The sequence below is a fragment of the Pipistrellus kuhlii genome, unplaced genomic scaffold (genome assembly GCF_014108245.1).
Source record: "Pipistrellus kuhlii isolate mPipKuh1 unplaced genomic scaffold, mPipKuh1.p scaffold_m20_p_12, whole genome shotgun sequence".
Taxonomy (NCBI): Eukaryota; Metazoa; Chordata; class Mammalia; order Chiroptera; family Vespertilionidae; genus Pipistrellus; species Pipistrellus kuhlii.
The window spans coordinates 49,480,510-49,500,926 of NW_023425427.1; the positions used below are offsets into that span (position 1 = coordinate 49,480,510).

At 40.3% G+C, this 20,417-nt stretch overlaps 1 protein-coding gene across 5 annotated transcripts in view; it reads right to left on the reverse strand.

Annotated features, from left to right (window-relative positions):
• Positions 1-3,012, reverse strand: part of ELAVL2 (ELAV like RNA binding protein 2) — a 134,220-nt gene extending 131,208 nt beyond the window's left edge. For 3 of the 5 annotated variants that reach the window (XM_036434197.2, XM_036434196.2, XM_036434191.2), the window contains exon 1: positions 2,319-3,010. The gene's annotated coding sequence lies outside the window, so the exon portion shown is untranslated. Of the gene's footprint in view, positions 1-2,318 lie in introns of all 5 variants that reach the window. The other 2 variants (XM_036434195.2, XM_036434194.2) reach the window with 2 other exon arrangements.
• Between the last annotated feature and the right edge of the window lie 17,405 nt (positions 3,013-20,417).

Consider the following 20,417-nt stretch of genomic DNA (forward strand, 5'->3'; position numbering starts at 1 on the left):
GTTCAGACGCTGAGAAATGTGTTAGATGCCCCACTTAAGAAGCCATTTTACCAAGGAAGCCTTAGGAGACCAGATTCCCAACCCTTCCATTCCCCTACCACCTGCCCCTCACCCCCAAACAGGCACACCATTTCCCTGACCTTTCCAATTAGGAAAATTCCTTTGGTTACTATTGTCTGCTTTGTCCCCTCCCCCACTCTAAACCTACATTTTTTTTTTTTTTTTAGATTGCAGTGTAGGCCTAAAAAAATTAAACACCTCCATCTCCCTCCCACTCCCAACATCCTGAGAGGAGCATCATCCATAGGAGTGTGGGGAAGGACTGAAGGGTTAGAATCAGTTTGTGTGCCTGCGTAGGGGAGGGGAGAGAGAGAACCGGTGCCTTTTTGGGGAAAAAAGTACAGACACCCATCCTGGTGCAGCAGGGTTAAGAGAGCAAACACTAAAATGATTGACTATGTCTCTCACTCTTCTCTGCCACCATCCAGCCAGCAGGTAATTACCAGGGAAAATACCCAGTCTCCCCCATCCATTTCGCTCACCCACACTTGAAAAAAAAAAATGGAAAAAACGGGGGAACATAATCCAACCTCCAATTTGCCACAGTTGTATAGCTCTCGTGCTAATTCTTTACAGACGTGCCACATAGGTGGGCACGAGGTAGCAACGTGCTGGGCATACATTAAGCAACAATGGCCACTCGAGGTCCGGCTCGCCGCGGAGCTCCAGACGGTGGGCACTGCCACCTTGCCATCCCCAGACCCCTCGGCCCCCCCGCTGGAGTGGAGGAGCCTAGAGTAGGCTGGCCGAGCCTTGGCTTTTCGACCCTGGAGGGGTGGGTGGGGTGGAGAGCAGCTAAATAAATAAATAAATAAATAAATAAATAAATAAATAAATAAATAAATAAAATAATCCCAGCCGGCTTTGTACCACCTTTCCCCCGGCCCCTTCCTCTGGAGCACTCCACACGGGCGCCCTCACGCACACGCTCCCCCACCCTCCCTCGTGCCAATTATTTAAACTTCGTTCAGGCAAAGGCTGCGCCTCGCCGGCTGCCGCCGCCACCACCCATCCCCTCCGCCCTCCCTCCCCGCCCCGCGAGCAGAGCATCCTCCCCCGGCCCACCTCTCTCTCCCCCGGAGGACTCCGTCTGCTAGGAGGAAGCCGGCCGGCTGCTCCCACACCCGGGGAAATCACGCAAGTTCAAACGCAGCCATGTGTCTTCCCCCGGCATCTCTCGTCCTCGACCATCTTCCTCCCGGCGGCGTCCGTTTAACAATAGCTCTTGGAGGAAGGGCGGGGGTGCGCGGGGAGGAAGGAGAGGAGAGCTACCTACCTAAGCCGAGCTGGCTCCCGGGGAGGTGGCTGCGAAGCCCCCTCCTCCCTCCCCCCCAAGCTCGATGGGGTCCCCCCCACCCCGCGCCCCAAAGGCGAAGCCAGCCGCGTAGGACCAAGGACAGGGCTTGCGAGGCACTTCCCCGCGCCTGCCGCTGCGAGGCTCCCCCGGCAGGCAGCCGCCGCTGCACAGACACAGCTCCGAGGATCTTATTTACTCTTTTCTGAACAAAGGGAATCTCGTACCCGGCCCCGGGCTGAAGAATCCGGCCCCAAAGGAGCTATACCTTCTTCCACGACCGAGCCACCGGCCACGGGCGCCCGTGCATTCGAGCAAGCACACCTAAGCCACGACGAGTTTTGACAGCTTCCACCCGCCCCAGCCCCAGCCCCAAGGCGGCGTGGACTTTCTTCCAGTCAACTACAACTCGCTGCCGGGTTCGGCATCTCAGTGCCACCCGGTATAATCCCATCTCCCCGGCACACGCGATCGGGTTAATGCAATTAAGTCTGGGGTGCTCGCTGGTGTCTAATCTGCAAGTCCAGGCTTCTAATGATCCTCAATGGGCACTTAAGCCTCTTCCAGTCCCCCGGTTGCTTTGCGAAAAGTAGAGGCATGCATCCCCCCTCTTCTTCCCCCCCAATAACCCAAGCGATCCCTGTCTTCCCACGAAAATGAACTTCCAACCTCAATCCCCAGGCTCACTCCCCATCTAGACTTCCATTGCAACCCCCCGTGGCTCAACCGACCCCGGCCACATTTACCATTGGCATCTGCAAATATTCAGTACGTCAAGCATGCATCCACCTTCTTTCGAGTCTAGCTCTCCAGAATTAGAAAGGCAGAGCCACTCGCTTGGAAAAGGAGACAAACATGTGCAATTAACTTCATAATTCTTGTATTCCGCTCACTTACAGGTTTTTCTGGGTTTTGCCAGCGCATCGCTGCAACTAATGATTAAAGAAACCAAACCGAAACTTACCTTTCTCCCTTAAGGTTTTTGTGTTATGTGTGTGGTTTTTTGTTTTGTTTTTTAAAGTAACGGTGCAGTTCTCCCAATAAGGATGAGCAAGAAGCTGCTGCTGGATAGTTCTCTTAAGACAGCACGAGACCTAAAAACTGTGCTCGGCTTAAAAGAAGCAAATGAAAAAAAAAAAAAAAAAAAAAAGAAATGCTTTCGACCCCAAAAAGTCCAACGCTAAAAGAAATGGCGAAGAAGAACAAGAAGGAAGGGGAAAAAAATGTATGAAAGGGGAGGGAAAACTTAAAAAGAGAGTTTAAAAAAGACAGAGAGACTACCCTCCTATTGCCGCTCAACGAAACAAAACAAGGGGCAAGGGGGGAAAAAAACAAAAACAAAAACGAAGGAACAAAGAGACGAAAGAACGTTTTGTGTGTGTGTTTTTTTCCAAAAAAAAAAAAAGAAAGAAAGAAAGAAAGAAAAGAAAAGAAAAGAAAAAAAGACGATGTTCTTTCTCCTGGCTTGCTCTCTTAGTAGGTCGCTACAGGAGTGAGCTGCTGCATCTCTAACTGAGGACGGAGACCGCGGGGGAGGACGCCTGGAGAGGGCGGTGGACCGGCCGCAGATTTATAGCACCGGATCACCCAGCCCGGCTCTGCCTCCGCACCGCCGCCTGTGCAGCTGCTCCGCCAGGATCCCGGCCCGGGCGGCACGCGCGGAAGTATACGCCGCCTCGCGCCACAACGCAACTTGCTTCCTCTCCCCGGGACTCTGATTGGCCCGCGTGCTCCTATGGAGGCGGCCCGGGCGCAGCCCCGGAACAGGATTGGCTGAGGCCTTGTGTCACTCTTCGGAGCTCAATGGAGTCCCGTTTCAAGGTGAGTTGCGCGGGGCGGTACACACTCAACGCTGGCGGCGAAGGGAAATGCAAGGAGCAAAAAAACAAGGGAGATGGAGAGAGGGACGCCAGTGTGGGGAGTGTTGGAACTGTACTAGCAGAGTTTGCGAGGTGGCGCGGTCTCCTCCTTTTCCTCCTCAATCTCTCTGCTTCCGAAAGGCTCGTGTCCCTTTGCCTCGTCCTGTGTGGCACGTTTCTGTATTAGCATTAAACTCTGTCTGGTATGTATGAGTCCTGGAGAGCTCCCTCTCTTTGATCTGAGTGAAAGGGATGAAGGTACATCCATTCTTTGACCGCATGCTTTTTTCTTTTTCTTTTTTCTATTTGTGTTCCAGTATTTTGTATTGGATATTAGTGAATGTTATGTCTTTCTCAATTTTAAGATATGCATATTACAGCTCTCGTGTAAAATATATATATATATATATATATATATATATATATATATATATATATATATATTAAAGCATCCTTTTTAGGATAAGGATGGAGTCAGAAATGCTTTTAAATAAAGCTGCACGACTTGGATTAGCTTTCACTTCATATTGGAATAGAAAAGTGGAGGATAAGCATCCAGCACAGGAAAAGAGGGACTGAGCTAAGGTCCTTCACTTTGAAGTGTATGATGACTCTCAAAAAGAGCAGCTGTATATAAAATGAGGACAAGGCTTGCCTCTTCCTTTGTTAGCAGTACACTTCTTGGACCACACATGTATTGCTGACAGTCAAGATACTCGTGCCTTTATCTAGCTTCTCCCCTCTGGGGATTAAAAAGTTTAACCAGAAGACCCAGTGATTTGAACGCTTCTGCTGTATAGATGAAGACTACTTTGTTAGACCGCATATTATAATGATATTTGGGAAGCTGAAAGACTGTGTGTTTTCCCCATGGCATTTAGTTCTTCCTCCAACTGAAAGTGTGGTCCTTAGGAGCAACTTGATGTATAAGTAAAGACACTATTCACTTGACCTGGGTTCTTTTCCAGCTTGAATTTCTCCTTTCAATCTTGAAGGATAGATAGCTCCAACTTCCTATAAAGAACTTACGTTACTTACACAATGTAGTAACATATCATCTCTAGGAGCTCAAGCCTTTTCTAAAAGGAATTCCTTTACCTGTTTATTTACTAATAGTCACTACCTTTGAAAATGCCGGAAAGAGGAGTCTGAGGTAAGAGAGACTGCAGGAGGGTGGAGTGGGATGGAGGAAAGAGGGACAGATAGTCACAAAGCAAAATGACTAGAAAGGGAGGGGTGAAGTAATCAGGATTTCTTGAGAGTGTCCTTGAGTATTATTGGTAAATGATTAATGGTAAAGAATAGAAGACCTGCTTCTCTCCCAAAGAGGCTGTAGAGTATGTCTGAGTTGTGTTACTTTGCATGATAATAACTGGAGGTTGGAAAAGAAGGCCTGAGTCTGTGTTTTCTTATAATTAGCATTTATTACCAGGCTTTAATCCCTGCCCCCCACCCCTTCCACACTTTTTATTTAACATCAGGCTTGTGTTCCTAATTTCAACTTAAAACTATTCTCTAGACCTTGGTAAAGTTCATGAGAAAGAAAAGCAGTTTAAAGAGATGGGAGTCAGTGGGAGAGGAAATGCTTCGCCTTGCCTAGAATACTCACTGTGTGAGCACACAGTCAGAAGATTGGATTTGTTGTCATCCTCTTTCAACTCATCCCCTCGCTCCAGCTCAATACAGAGAAATACAATTTGGGTAAACAAATAGCACTGTTCAGTCAGACTTATCTATGAAGTGACTTGCCTTTTCTCCTTGTTAACATGCTCTTAAAGTAATGTTGGGGAAAAATGTTGAATTAGTTACATGTGTTCATGCAATATTCTTAGCACTTTGAAGAGAATATTTACCATTAACTTACAGTTACATAACTGTGTACCAACTGGGTGGAAACTAATACTTAGTTTAATTTTTCAGTGCATGTTTGTGTTCATAAGAAGGATTTGTAAATCATAATGATATGTTTCCAAAAGGATTGGGGGAGGTGGATTTGAAAAGCTGGGTGTGGTGTGGGATGATGAAAATCTAGTATGCTTGTTATGTAGTTAATTACATTACATGGGAAGTAGTAAACTTGTCCATTCAAATGCACAAAACAAAATGCATAAAAACAAAAAAGTTTTTAAATACAAAATGCTAAATTCTGCAGACTCATTGTCTATGCTTTTATCACTTTGGGGAGAAGAGCAAATATTTTCCAAAATGTTGTAATTTTCAGTGTTTTTTTTTTTCTCTGTAGAAAAATATAGTTAATATTTAAGATACTAAAAATATCTTTAAGTTTAAAAACTTTTAAATGGGTAGATATGCCATAAATAACATGTGTTTTTGGTTTGTTTTTTTTTTTCAACTTTTAACAATAAAAACTGAGCACAGCCACTTTAATCCAAATGCTATTTGGCTGTAGATTTCGCTTTGAATTCATGTTGTCATAGCCTGAAATATTAACATTCTATTTTGCAATTAATAAAAATAATGTGTACATATCACACCTCACATTAAGCCATTGTAATCAAACCCTATTCATTCAGACTTTGCATTAGAAAAGCACTTAAAAGACATTTCAGTTATGTTTGTCATGCTAGCTCTGATATCTTTTCAAAGTCATTGGGGTTAAACTGTAACAGAGAAGGGCAAGAGCTAGAGAGTCACTGAGAGCTTGGAGAAAAAGTTTACCATGGAGAAAGTTGCCAAAAGAATGGTTCTCAAAGCTGAAAATGTATAAGTTCAGTAATTTTACAAAGTTTCTTTATAAGGAAAAAGCCAACTACAGATATACTAATAAAGTATTGTGGGTAGTGTATTTTAAGATAAATAACCTCCTTATATTAGTGTGTGTGTGTGTGTGTGTGTGTGTGTGTGTGGTGATTTTAGCATTTTATGATAAAGGGCACTGTAAACCACTATTGTAACTTTTAAAAAATAAAGTAAAACAGAGAATCTATTTAAATGACTTTACAATGTTTGTCTTAGGGCAATAATTCCAAACACTATGCCCTTTCAGGTTAATAAAAATACTTAGTGTTATTCTGTTGGGCTGTTTGTTGGGCTCTCTGTGGCTCATATTGTTGGAAACGTGGCAATTTTATGCCTGTGTGTGAGAAATATAGATATTATATAGCTTGATGATTACGCTTTTATTATTCTTAAAGAAGTATGCCAAGTTTCCTTCCACAGTTTAGATAACAGAAAAAGTTTTGGAGAAAATTGACAGCAATGTGAGTTTAAGCAGAACGTGGCATGAATTAGCACCATGGACAGAGACCAGCAGCTCCTGAGCAGAGGTTGGCTCAGTCTGTGTTTTCTGCCCCTCCCTGGAGACGCGGAGACTGAAATTCCTGGGAAGGATTCATTCCACAGACTTTAAGGACAAGGCTGTCCTCCTCAGAGGACACACGTTTGTTTTGAATCGGGCTGGCTTTTGTTAGGACCCGGCCATCGTGACAAACCGCCAGGAGGGTAAGAGCCCGGAGCTCGCTGCACCCCCTCCACTGTCCCCTTGCCACACACCCCCTTCCTGGCCCTGCTGAGTCTGCCGGTCACCACAGCGGGCTGGCCAAATAAATGCAAGTCCAGGTAGTCATCCAAAAGTCTGCTGAAGTCCTCAAATTCCCAGCGAGAATCGCAACAGAAACGCCTACCCTCTCCCCCTCGCTCCCCTCCCCCACGCTTCTCCGGGCTCCCACCGCCTCCTGGCGAAGGGGCCCGACCCTTTTATCAGAAGGTGAGTGACCTCCCAGACTATTTTGTGAAAGACTCTTTCTATTGCAAACACTTTCCATCGGGGACAGGGCCCCGGGGGCGGCAGTGAGCAGGATCACAGACATAACTTTACTTTCCCTTTGCATTTCCTCCTTAAACTCCTGGTTGAGAGAAAGGACTCAAAGGAGCAGCCTGGGGAGACTTCCCCCTACATCCTGAGGTCACTGTGTGCGCATAAAGGCACGTGAATTGTTTATTGAAAGGGTTTTTTTAAATGCAGTCTGGTGACGCGGTAAATCTTTGCCACCAGATTATATTGTCCCCCACCTCCAAACCCCCACACACTTTTTTTTTCCTTTTTTTTTTTTTTCGGGGCACAATGTGTATGAGGTTCATGCTCCTGCAGGTGATTTGCCTGCAGGGACTCAGACTAAAATCCGTTGCACGTGCCCCAGGGCGTCTCAGAAAATATATTTTCAGCTTCGGGTCGCCGGATCATTTATGCACAAAAGCTCAAAAAAAAAAAAAAAAAAAAAAAAAGAAGTCCTCGGATTTCTTTTCCTCCGCAGTAACTTTTAGCCGGGTAAACTACTCGCGTCTCTCCTGAGCTTCCAAGGGCGGCGAAGGCGGCCAGGTGAGGCCAAGACACCCTGGAGGCGAGAGAGGACAAATCGGGGCTTTGTGTCCGGTGCGTTCAGGGATGCTCACCGCCTGCCCCGCGCTGCCTTCCTCCCGGAGCCCATAGGTCTCATGCAACATGAATTCACGCGATTAAAAAGAGCCCTTTTCCAAAGTTAAAGGAAACCAGCATCGGTCTCAGCGGGTGGCGATGGTTTCGCTGCCCCTCTACCCCGGACCTGGGAAGAAACGGTTCTCCTGCTTCCGATGATCCTCCTCGAGGCTCTGGCTTCTATCGGAGATGGATGTTTCCACTTGTGTGCGATGCACGTCTAATTTGAAATAATGAAGCCGGGCTGGGCGGCCAGTCCATCAGAGCTATCCACCGCCCTGCCCCCACCCCCTCCGCTCTCTAACCTTTCCCTTCCCTCCCCCCTCTTCTTTCCTTCCTCCTCGGCTCTCACATTCCCTCCCACCCCCCACGTGTGTTTAGATCAAACCCTTGCCCCACGGAGCTAGTGTCCACGCGGGGGCACGGGGACAAAGGCGGGGTTTGTGTCGGAAGGAGACCAAGGCCCTGGGAGACAGGGCGGCTGGAGGAGCCGCTGTCTTATCAGCGCGCTGCAGAGATGGAGATGGCTCGAGAGGTCCTCCACAGATAATCACTTGAATAGGTTTGCAATGCGCCAAACTTCACGCTTGATAAGGCCGGCCCAATGTAGGGAGCAGCCCGGATCCCGCTCCATTCTGTTTTATCTGGGCTGTAAATGAAGAAATTGAAATTCAGGTGGCAGAGGCAGGGGCAGCCTGCTCCCAGCCCGCTAAAGTAAACTCTCATTAAAATGCTTTTGGCAGGCGGGAGAAGGGGCACCTGGGTTGGGATACTTTTTCTTTTTTCTTTTTTTTAAATGGGGGCGTGGAGCAGGGAGAGAAAAAGCCCACCAGTTTTTAAAAAAAAAAATTACTTGGGGATGGGAAGCTGGAAGGAGGAGTAGCAAAGGGACATATCATTTTGGTCATGATTCCAAGTCATGGCTGTGCTGCATGTATGTGTGTGTGTGTGTGTGTGTCTGTGTATATATATATATATATATATATATATATATATATATATATATATATATGTATATATATATAAATAAAATACCTGATAAGGATAAAGTTGTGTGAAGTTTGGGGGTAAGAAGGGATGAAGGAACCGTTTGGGGGTAAGAAGGGATGAAGGAACCGTTTAAACCAATTTGCTGGAACACAGAATTCTGTCTTTTTCAGAGCATGGGCCGCAGAAGTCTCTCTACTACAGCATTAGAAGCAGATCCCGAATGGACTCTCAAGTTTTCCCTTTTGTGTCAGACCAACCAGATACAGAGGAGTTACCAACAACTAGAGGTTAACTTGACCTTGTGTGTGGAAGTGAGAGAGCCACCAGAGTGACTGCAGGGTGGTTTTAGAAATAACCTAAGAAGCTGTTAACCACAGAAAAGGATGTGCTCAGCTGCTTACGGGAATTAGTCCTATATCACCCGCCCCCTTTCCCCAGACAATTACTATGGGCTAATTCCGGAAACAACAAATTCCAGGTGTGTATTCTGACACCACCTGGTTGTTGTGGCACGCTTTTTATCACACTCTGGTCTGCTTTTATGAATAGGAGGCAAGAAATTCTATTCATTATTTGAATAAATGTTTCACAAAAAGTTTTAAATGTACCATGATCAGAATAGAGCCAGTGACCTTGATGCACTAAGGACCTGCTACTGTACCTTGTTCTGTTCGTAGCTGAGTAGATTGTAAATTCACTGGTGTACGATTATGAGAGTGCCGAAGTATGAGAAGGAGCATTCCATTTTTCCACAACAGCACTTATATTTTAAGTTTCAGCAACATTTCTAAAAAGGTACCTTCTGATGATAACACATAGTTAATGCAGCTTTAGAAAATCAATCAGTTTTTACTTTGTTTAACCCCAAAACTTTGATCGATGTCAGAGTGCACTTAATTGACAATATAAAGGCTGCTCAAATCACAGTGGGATGAGAAAGAATTAGAAATGAGTTTGCCAGGAAAAGTGATGAGGGGAAATTTAAGATGCTAGTCTTCGTTTCAGTAGTTATTAAACTACAGAGATTTAGTACAAAACAATACATTTAAATTTTGAAGTTGTCATCTGATTATTCATAGGGAGGTAGACAAATATAAGTCATGACATCTCAAACACACTTATGTTGAATACTTGATGCAAAAATCCTTCATATCTTGTAATACAGAACTGTTGTGTTTGCTTTTTTTTAATTCAAGTGTATGGATGAATGAGTGCTATATGTATTCGTTAAACAAGAGAAGTTTATTTTTATGTAAGTTAACTTTTCCCTTTCATACCACCACTTTCCATAATTTTTTTTCATATTGGTTTAAATCGTGGCTACTATACAAGCATTGAAGAAGTATTGCTTTTGTGAATTGTAGCCTTTGAGGCATTATTTTACTATTATCTTCAGATAATCAGATGTTTTTCTACCTGTTACAAATGCTCAAAACAATTTTGAATTGCCAGTTTAATGAGTCTCTCAAGCTATAATTTTTACTTTTAAATTGAAACTCTGCATTCAATGGACAGTTTGAATTATCCTTTATCAAAATAGGTAGGACTTTTATATAATAAGAATTTGCATAAGGGTTAAAAGATGAACTCTCACTAGGTTTGAAATCTGAAAAGAATTTTATAAATTGAAATTATATTTCAAAGCTAAAAGATAATTTTAAAAATAAAAGTTTCATTATTGAACAGGAAGAAAATTTTACCATGAATTTATTCTAAAAATCACTCCTGTCTAATTTTTATCACAAATGACATATTTGATTTCTAAAGGCATAGCAATTCATTATGAGTGATGAAAAATAAAAAATCCAAAAATGCAAATTTTATTTTTTAAAGAATTTTCCATTATTTATTCTTTAGAAATGAGCTAATAGATTTATAAGGCAAACAGTCTCTCTTTTATGTATAAAGGCAGAAATATTGGAAGCCTTGGAAATATCTCAAAGTTATAATAGTTTTGTTTAAAACTGATTATAATTCTATTACCAAAAGAAAAATCAGGCTACTCATTATGTACTTATCTTCAGGTGAGGGTCAAGTGAAGGATACATATATAATCAGCTCCTATTTCTAAATATTTATTTCTGATCTTTGACAGAAGATCTATTCCAGTTTGACTCAAGCATCTTTTGAGTGACTATCTAGTACCAGAATAATACAATTAGGTTAGAGACTAAATGCCTAAAGGAAATCAGATTACTTTTTTTTTTTTTTTTTTTTTTTTTTTTTTTTTAGGAAATCCTAGTAAAAGGAAAATGTAGGCAGTTCAACTCAAATTAACATGTTGTATAACACATCTTCACAATGTGTCTGGATTTTGTTATTTATCTTTTTAAGGTTTTGTACAATATCTCTTTATTAAGTTTTTTAATAGTTTAGCTTGTCAAAAATTAGTCCTGTAAACAGAAACTATAGAATGATTCTACTAGGAGCTACAGTTTTGCAAATTGTTAGGAGCTTAAGTCTTTACTCCAGATTTGAATTTGACTCCATCACTGTGGGGCCTTAGACAAATTACCTCTTTATAAGTCTTGATTTCCTGATCTATAAGATGGTGATAATGATTAATTTAAAATCACATTACAAATAAATGTAGAGTGAGTATAAAATAATCAAACTTCCTGGGATAGAGGATGCAGTAGATACATGGTAACTAGGATTATGAGAACAAAAATGATGACTTAGCACATTTATTTGATGAAGCCAATTTCTGATTTTATGTGTTGTCTTTTAAATGTTGTCATTTGCACTTGTTAACATCCTACCTGATAAATATCTTTTCACATTTCTAATTGTAACCCAGTTTAAAAGGCCCGGAGTAGCATAAAATTTTCTGTCTACCCTGTTATGTGGCTTCAATATATTTCCCAATACAATTTCATGAGTCACCCATAAAGAGTTGTGGGTCTTCAAAAAGCAACTTAGACTGAGATCCCATTTGACTGATATGATAATAAAAACACTTTCGGTTTTTTAGTACTTTTTATCAGAAAAAGCTCAATGCACTTTTACATATCATTTAAATCCAGGAGATAAGGAAGGACATAAATGATTTCTCATTTTCAGGAGCATAACAGTGGTGTTAGGAATTAAAGTAACATTTCTAAGAATAATAGGACTAGAGAACATCTAATATCAGTCTTTTTGCAATGTGTTATTCTCTTTGGCATTAATTATAGTCATTGTTACTTTAGTTAGTCTCAAAATTTTAGTGTTTGGCATTAAGTATAGGTTATAATTCAGTTAATTACTTGCTGAAATCAAGTTGAGTCAAATATATACCATCAGTGTCTAATCAAATGAAAACATATTGACTTTATGCCAAAAGAAACTTTTATTATTCAATTTTATATATATCTATACAATCTTATTTACAATTGTGTATTAAATCTCAGGCCAGATATTTTAAATCATTCTTTCTTTATGGCCTTAAAAGAAATCCATTTCAATCTCCTTATCACTCACCTCTCCCCAGGCTCATTCCCTAACTCTACCTACATTGTTATAGGCTGTTATATTTATTTCATTTACATAGGCTAACAGTACTTTCCTCTCCAGTTTTCTATTTCTGTGGTTGTCTGTGCCTGGAAAATCTATCAAAATAAATATCCAGTGGAATATAGAAGTAGACTGTATAAAAGGGCACAGAAGAATACACTTTTTATAACAGTTTTTTGTTTGTTTGTTTATTTTGAAACAAAATGGAAACATAATATCTACTTGACTTTGTAAAATACACAATATCAAAGAATACTAATGGATTAACATAGATGCAGCTACAGATGTGGACTGGAAAAAAAAAAAGAAAACGGATAAAAGAGTGAACCTTTATTTTAAAATTCTGTATCCTAAATGCATCTTGTAATTGGTAAGATTGATCCACCCAAAGTCAAGCCCAGACATGTGACTGCCAGACTGGTATGAGGAAGTATAAGTAGCACCAAGAAGAAACATACATCACCCAGAAGAGCCAGAGCTGTTGATTGCCATTTCACCCCAAGCCCTTTAACCCCCCATGTCGATGTGACCAAACAGAAAATCTCTTTCTCTGAATGAGTATACTTATGTGCATTTTAAGGCTGAGAATAATGTCTAATAGAAGTAATGTTCTGTTCCTTTGGTCACTGTTATTCTGGTATGACATATTAGAGGATATGGTAGTTTGAAATGTCAGTTTTTGTAAACATGGGTTGGAAGATGTAATATAAATGAATGGTGTTACAGACTGTTTAAGCTGTTTGAGTAACAAATAGACATTTCCTTGAATTATTTTGACACAATTTACTGTGAAGTTCCTTTTTTTCCCCCCTCTTGCTGATATTTCTAGATTCTTTGTGCAGACAATAAAAAGAAAAGCCTTTCTTTTCTGTCAGTGCTCATTATTTAACTCATGGAGCACTGATGTTTTCTAGAATACTAATATTTCCTAGATGTAAAATGAATACTAAAAGGGAGGTGGGTCTCCATCTTAATCATATCAAAAGGATGCTTGAAAATTTGAGCCTCTTTACAAGGTCTTTATAAAAGAAGAAAATATTAATGTATATTATGGTGGTTTAGTTCCTAGCTTTAAAATACATTTATATAAGTATTTGATGTGTGTGTGTGTGTGTGTGTGTGTGTGTGTGTGTGTGTGTATGTATGTTCAGAGCAAATGAAATGAGGTTCAGAGATGAAAACTGCAAAACTTTGGGGAGACCAGACCCACTGTAATGGAGGAAAGTCCTAGAAAGCCATAGGCTATCAGGTTGGGTAGGTATAGTAGAGTCTCATCACGGAGGGCTTTGAGAGCCAGCAGAGAAAAGTGCTGGCATAAATCTACGGCATGAGGATATATCCACTGAAAGTGTAAATTTTGGACATGCCAAGCAGGGAAAGACTCGGAGATAGGAATCGGAATCAAGACAGAAGGAGGGTGAAGGGGGCTTTCTGTCTAAAACACTGAGACCCCTTAGAATGAGGTGGCAAGGCCAGAGGATAAATAGAGATGGAGACAGACTGACAGGTATAGAGGAGGGGTTCACACTGACACTAATGAAAGTGTTTTATGGCCAAAAAGTATCAGGGTTCTGAACACATAGCACTCTGGAGCCAAAAAGCCGCCTAAACTCTGAGGAAGTGAAACCAGGATCCAGGGCTGATCAGGCTGCATTGAGCTTAGCTGTGGATGGATCTAAAACCCCGTTGTGCCTAAGGTGGCTTTAAAACTGCTAGCAAAGACACATTGTGGCCCTGAGCTGAGGCTCCTAGGCCTGGAGAAAGGAGATGTGAGTCCTGGTGTTATTTCTCCCACAAATCAGCTGGTTCTTTCAGCAAGTCACTGTGACTAAACCTCATGATTCCCCAGGAGACGACTGGATTAGTCATAATAATGATAATGGGTAACAAGTATTTAATATATACTAGGTACTCGGCAGCATTTTAGTGCTTTACATGCATTAAATCATTTAACCCTCACAACAATGCTATCGTTTTAAAGATGAGGAATCCGAGGAAGTTAAGTAATTTACCCAAGACCGTACAACTAGAAATGGACAGAGCAGGACCTTTACCCAAAGTAGTCCATTTCTAGGGCCCAAATCCTTAACCACTATTTATTAGATGACCTCTAAAGTACTTTCTAGATGTAAAATTCTAAAGAAACTCAAGATGACCTAACACTTGCAAGAGAAACAAAGCACAAGCAAAATAGGTATAATTAACAAGCTTTTTAAATTCTCACCAGAAGATATTTTTTCCATTGATTTTTTTTTTTACTCATGTCTTGCCATGCTCTTTCTTGTTGACAAATGGAAGAGAGAAAACCCATTTTTCAATGATTTGCTTCTTTAAAAATGATCAGCTCAAATACAGTAGGATTTTGAGAAATACCATATATTGATAAGATGTCCTAGGCAAGCCTAGCCTCCACATTATTTTATCTGGGGTTTGAGGAAATTTAATTATTTAGCTTTTGTAAATTTTAATTTTCAGACAAGACTTCCCCATAACCATATAGTGAAGTGTTAAAACAGGTAGAACATATTTACATTTTAACGGCATAAAGATTTCCATGAAACGTTGTGGACAGTATTAAACATCCTGAAATGGATCTTAACTAGAACATTATGCAGCGGCTATTAAAGTGTAATGACAGTAGACTTATGGTTACTTTTTTTATTTTACTTATGCTTTCTGCATTATTCAGTTGTAAAAATTCTTAACCCATATTCTGTTTTATATATCAGAAAACTGGGCAGTTTTGTGTTGGGGGAGAAAAACCTTTCTAAATCATGAGCTCAAGCTGCAGCCCTGTAGCCACCAGATGGGTGAGGACCAGTGACCTCTTAAAAGACAACTTAGATTTAGAAAGAGGGCAGATTAGTAGCCCTGGGGCTTTACAGTTTATAAAGATAAAGTAAGTATTCACGTACAAAAACAAATCTTGAGCTTTAAAAATAGGAAAAATAAATGTAACAGAGCAAAATGAGAAAAGTTTCAGAAATTGCTTTACCAGTTTCTTAGAATTAAATATCAGATGTAACTCTCCTATGCAATTAGAATTGCCTAATATTACTTAAACATATGAGCATCAACAATGCCCTTTACTTACTGTCTATATAATAGCCAAGGGACATTCTTTATTTCATTTAATTAATCATTTCCCCCCCTATTATACCCTTTCCCACAGTTTCTGGAGGATCTCATAAAATGAACCTTTTTTCCCAACTAGCAAGGTTCTTTTAAGTGATCTGCTTATATTTCTATGTCATATAAATTAATGAAAGCCATAATACAGTAAATAACTGTAATGAGATTAAACAAAACCTGGCTTCCTGACAGGTACCATTTACTGAATTGCTATTTCAGTGCCCTAAACAGTCACCTGAGTTAATCAATTTTCATCTTGTTTAATTTTTGTCTTTAAAAATCACCCTTCAGAGAATGACAAACTGCCTCACTGTTTCAACTTTATAGGATCATATACTCTGAACATTCTCACTTATTTAATTTTGCCATTTAAAAAAAATTCTAATATTATAGCCAAGAATCTAACAAGAGCTACGTGCAGGGATTATGTTTATGTTATTGCAAAATAATTTCATATGCTCAAATGAAGTTACTGTAACAATAAATATATAAATTAATAATGTATTAATATAGCAAATTTGTGTTAAAATGTAGGAATATTATGATGAAATATACAGTACTGGTAGAACTGGGAATGAAGGTATTAAGAGTACCAAAATAAAGGAAATTTATTTTTAAACACGTGTTTTAACAGGGTTCTGTTAATACCTTTCAAGTCTTATAAGTCGTGAACCTATATTAACATTTAGACAGGAGTCAGGATCATTTTGCAAAAAGTTGTTTGTCACAAACAGAGGACATACAGCGCCGCTGCCCTCGTGCATGCACTCATTTGACTCATGGCACAGAAATTCTTCGATAATTTCCAACCAAACATGACTGAGGCAATCCATTTTCGTCCAATTTATTGGGCATGAGTTAAAGCCAATTAAAAAACCATTTTTGGTGCAACTCAAGGGGAAAGATGTATAAACCCATGAAAAACAGATTTCAGGCCTAGACATGAGTCATCACTATTCTAAATAATGGTGTCAGACCTAAATCAGAAAGAACAAATCCTGCCGGCACCGGTTTGGCTCAGTGGATAGAGCGTCGGCCTGTAGACTGAAAGGTCCCAGGTTCGATTCTGGTCAAGGGCATGTACCTTGGTTGCGGGCACATCCCCAGTGGGGGGTGTGCAAGAGGCAGCTGGTCGATGATTCTCTCTCATCGACGTTTCTAACTCTCTATCCCTCTCTCTTCCTCTCTGTGCAAAATCAATAAAATATATTTAAAAAAAAAAAAAAAAAGAACAAATCCTAATATTGCACATTCCATCCCGGAAACTGCATTTATCACAATGATTCTGTACAATAACAAATACTTCTTAATGAGAAATCGCCCCGGAATGACAAGCATGATCTTGTAACATTGCCTCATTTCTGAATATTTTTTAGCCACGAAATTAAAAGGTAGTTTATGGCAGCTCCTGAGTTTCTGAATTAAGAACTAAGTTAGAAAGTCATCTGTGAACTTTATAATAAGAAAGCAACACATTTTACCTATAATTTTAAAGTATCTTTTCCCTATTAGACCATGTCTCCTTTCACAGGAAAAGAAATTTCTTTACGGCCATAAAATGAAACAATCCTTGATATTCCAGCTAATCCTAGGCTAATCAAAGCAGCATAATGGAAGCTTCTTGGTTAGAAATTACAGTTATAAAGTACAGGCATACATTTTCAATCTGTATCCTAAAAAGGCCTTCTTAAGTTCAGGGCTATAGCAGTTCAATGTATTCATCAGAGGGTGTTTGGCACAGAGCGAATCTTCTGTGAATGCCAGAACTAGTGAGACAAAAGCTCAGTGGTTTTCACGGATACCTGTGCTTCAATGCCAATACCTGTGGAGGTTTTTCCCTTCAAAGGACAAAGGCCTGGGCTCAACCCCCAGGAGGTTACTTAGTAATTCTAATGTGAGATCTAAGCGTATCCTATATAATAAAACCCAAATATGCAAATCGACCAAACTGTGGAATGACTGGGCGCTATGATGCACACTGGCCACCAGGGGGCAGATGCTCAATGCAGAAGCTGCCCCTGGTTGTCAGTGTGCTCTCATAGGGGGAGTGCTGCTCAGCCAGAAGCCAGGCTCATGGCTGGCAAGCACAGTGGCGGTGGCAGGAGCATCTAAGACCACAGTCAGACATCCCCCAAGGGGTCCTGGACTGTGAGAGCATGCAGATTGGGCTGAGGGATTCCCCCTCCCCTCAGTGCACAAATGTCATGCACCGGGCCTCTAGTGTGTTTATAAAAACCTGCATGGATGATTCTGATGAACCACTGATTTAAAGCAAAAAACAGTACAGATTTTCCCATTGCTCAGTTAACAAGGAGGTAAAGTAAACTCTGGCTTGAATTATTTTGGTTTGGCTCTCTGTTGAGCAGATTCATTGGGATAATTGTTAAATTTGTACTTTGTGTTACACTGAAAGACATTTAACTAGGAGACTTAAAAGCTTTTGTTTATATTTATCTACCTATGAGGTCACAGAGTGCATGTGCTTTCCCACAATTTCCTGTTACTACAATAAAAGGAGAGGCATGTGAGATAAAGCTGGGACATTGCAGAGTCATCCAGTGGCATGGATATATTTTAGCTACAAGATATTTTACTATATCTTGTAGCTTTTACTTTTCTTTAATAAACATAGGCTGATAAGCCAATACTACCAAATCAATTTTTTTAAAACTATTTTCCTGTTGAGTTGGTTCATTTCTATCTGTCCTATTTCAAGATAAGTGAACAGTCTCTTCCATGATAGAGATCAAGGAGTACCACACAGTTAAAAAAAAAAAAAAAAAAAAAAAAAAAGCTATCAAAAAAAGACATACTTTGGCCTGACATGACCACCCTACAAGTCACTCACCATGACTGTTTAACAAAAATGACAGCATTCTATTATCTGGGAGCAACTTTTAAACATTAAATGAAACCACTACCCTCCTTAATTATCTTCCCCTGTCGTAGAAGTCTGGCAGTCATATGACTTTGAGTGGGTCAGTCTTATACAATTATAAGATACATTTAGGATACTGGATACTGCCACACCACCAGAGTTTTGCATTTAGGGTTTTAGAGTACAGGCCACTGATAGATAATACCAAATCTGCACAATTTGGTCTGAGAATGCAAAGTGTGCAGATTTCCTAAGAATGCACTGGGAAAATTCTTCTTTCCTGGGAACATTCTAAGCTTTGGGGTTTAGAAAGGATTCTGTGGTTTAGATATGGTCCAGTGTCATATATGGCAAGCTATTGATAGATTATGATGTTGATCAAGAAGTGGATAGTCCCAGATTCTAGTTTTTGAACCTTTATGTTAAAAAAAATATATATATATATATATATAATAAAATATATATTTAATATATTAAATAAAAATAAAAAGGTAGTGTCTATTTTTCTTACTTCCAGTGGTTACTGTGAAGCCAAAATAAAATTACATACAGTATATGCAACTTGGAAAAATCACTGTGGCATAGGAATTGAGATGAAAGTAATTATTTTTAATGTACACAACCTTCTAGTAAATTGCCTGAAAGCTTTGCAGGAACCTATTTCCTTTTCTCATTAATTTTTTTTTTTTTCCTTTTTCAATATGATTCCCCAAAAGTTTCAATGTCAGGTTGTAAGAGAACAACTCCATGCTAAAACTTCAAAAAATAAAAATGAAGTTGCCTGACATTTGATGAACTGTCACAGAACATGAAAATCTGTAGAAAATGTGAAACCTTTCATCTTATTTGTCTATGAATGTAATGTTTTATGTAGGTCTGGGGACTGAGCCCACAACCTGGACCAGAATGTGTCCTTGACGGGAATCAAACCTGGGACTTTACAGTCCACAAGCCCATGCTCTGTCCACTGAGGCAGACAGACTAGGGCTAGGGCTAGTCTTATAGACAATTGGTTTCTAAGATGTGGCTCTTTGAAATGTTAGAAGAGAGAGCCCTTTCAGAATGTTCAATTTGAGCAGAGAAGTGATTGTCTTCTCACAGCTGGAAGCACTTTTCTAACCCTTTGGGTGCGAGTTCAAGGACCCTCAGTGTGCCATCAGGACAGCCAGCAATGGAGGTGCTCAGAAACATGTTCCAGTGCAACCCAATTCCAAGGCCACCCTCCACCTCACCCTAGGACTAGGGAACAGTTAACAGCTCCTGTGTTGCCTGAAGGAGACTGAAGGAGAGAGGGATTCTCTCAGTTAAAAAAACAAACAAAAAAACCCAACAACCTTCCCAAGAATGTGCTTCCTACTTCCTACCCATGGCCAGACTACAAGGCTCACATGATCATCAGGATTCCCTAAAGGGCTTCTGATGTCAGTCTCAGGATTTGCAATCTTTTCAGAATTTACTAATATCCCACCCCCAACCCCCATTGCTCCGCCCTCCCCCGATTTTTTACATTATATAGGAAATGTCCCTTTCACTTAGGAAGCATTTCTGAGTCTCTTAGTGAATACTAAATAGCTCATTCCTTTTTGAATTTACAGGAAGGAAAACAAGCAAAGAGAATTATTTCAAAATAGCTGCCATTGCGGTACTATTTATTGTATCCACTAGAGGACTCCGCTGTGAATGCTCAAAATAGCTCTCCTCCAGTCCCTGTGGCCTCTGGCATTTGAAGCTCAACTAACTCTCGGAGTTAGGCCACTGGCTACATATCTGTGTTAGAATGAAAACACCCCCTCTACTTTACCACCGCCTGCTAGTTCAATAAAGTGGCGTTTAAATAACTGAACTGGCTTCAGTGATCTGTACTTGCCATTTCCCCCTGCTTCTTAGCGAGATAAAATGGAGATAATTATGAAGGGGATGAGCAGGTTTAATGAAAGCCAGTTTCTCTTGGTATACTCCTGAAGCAGCAATCATCATCTGTTTGGCTTTTGAAGAGCAACAATTATAATCACTTAAACCCCCAAGGGGAACAAAAATAGAATTTACATTAGCATATAAAATATACAGCTGGATTGGGCAAGCCTATAAAATTCTGGGAGAATCATTCTAATCTGAACGCTATTCAAATTCCCAAGTAAAATGAGTTCAAGGGTATTTTACATGCTTCCTTCCGATAAAATAATATATATGACAATGCTGAGAGGATTTTCCTAAAAATGAACACAAGGAAAGAAAAAGAAAGAAAAAAAAAACTGTTGCCAGGAGAGAATCCCA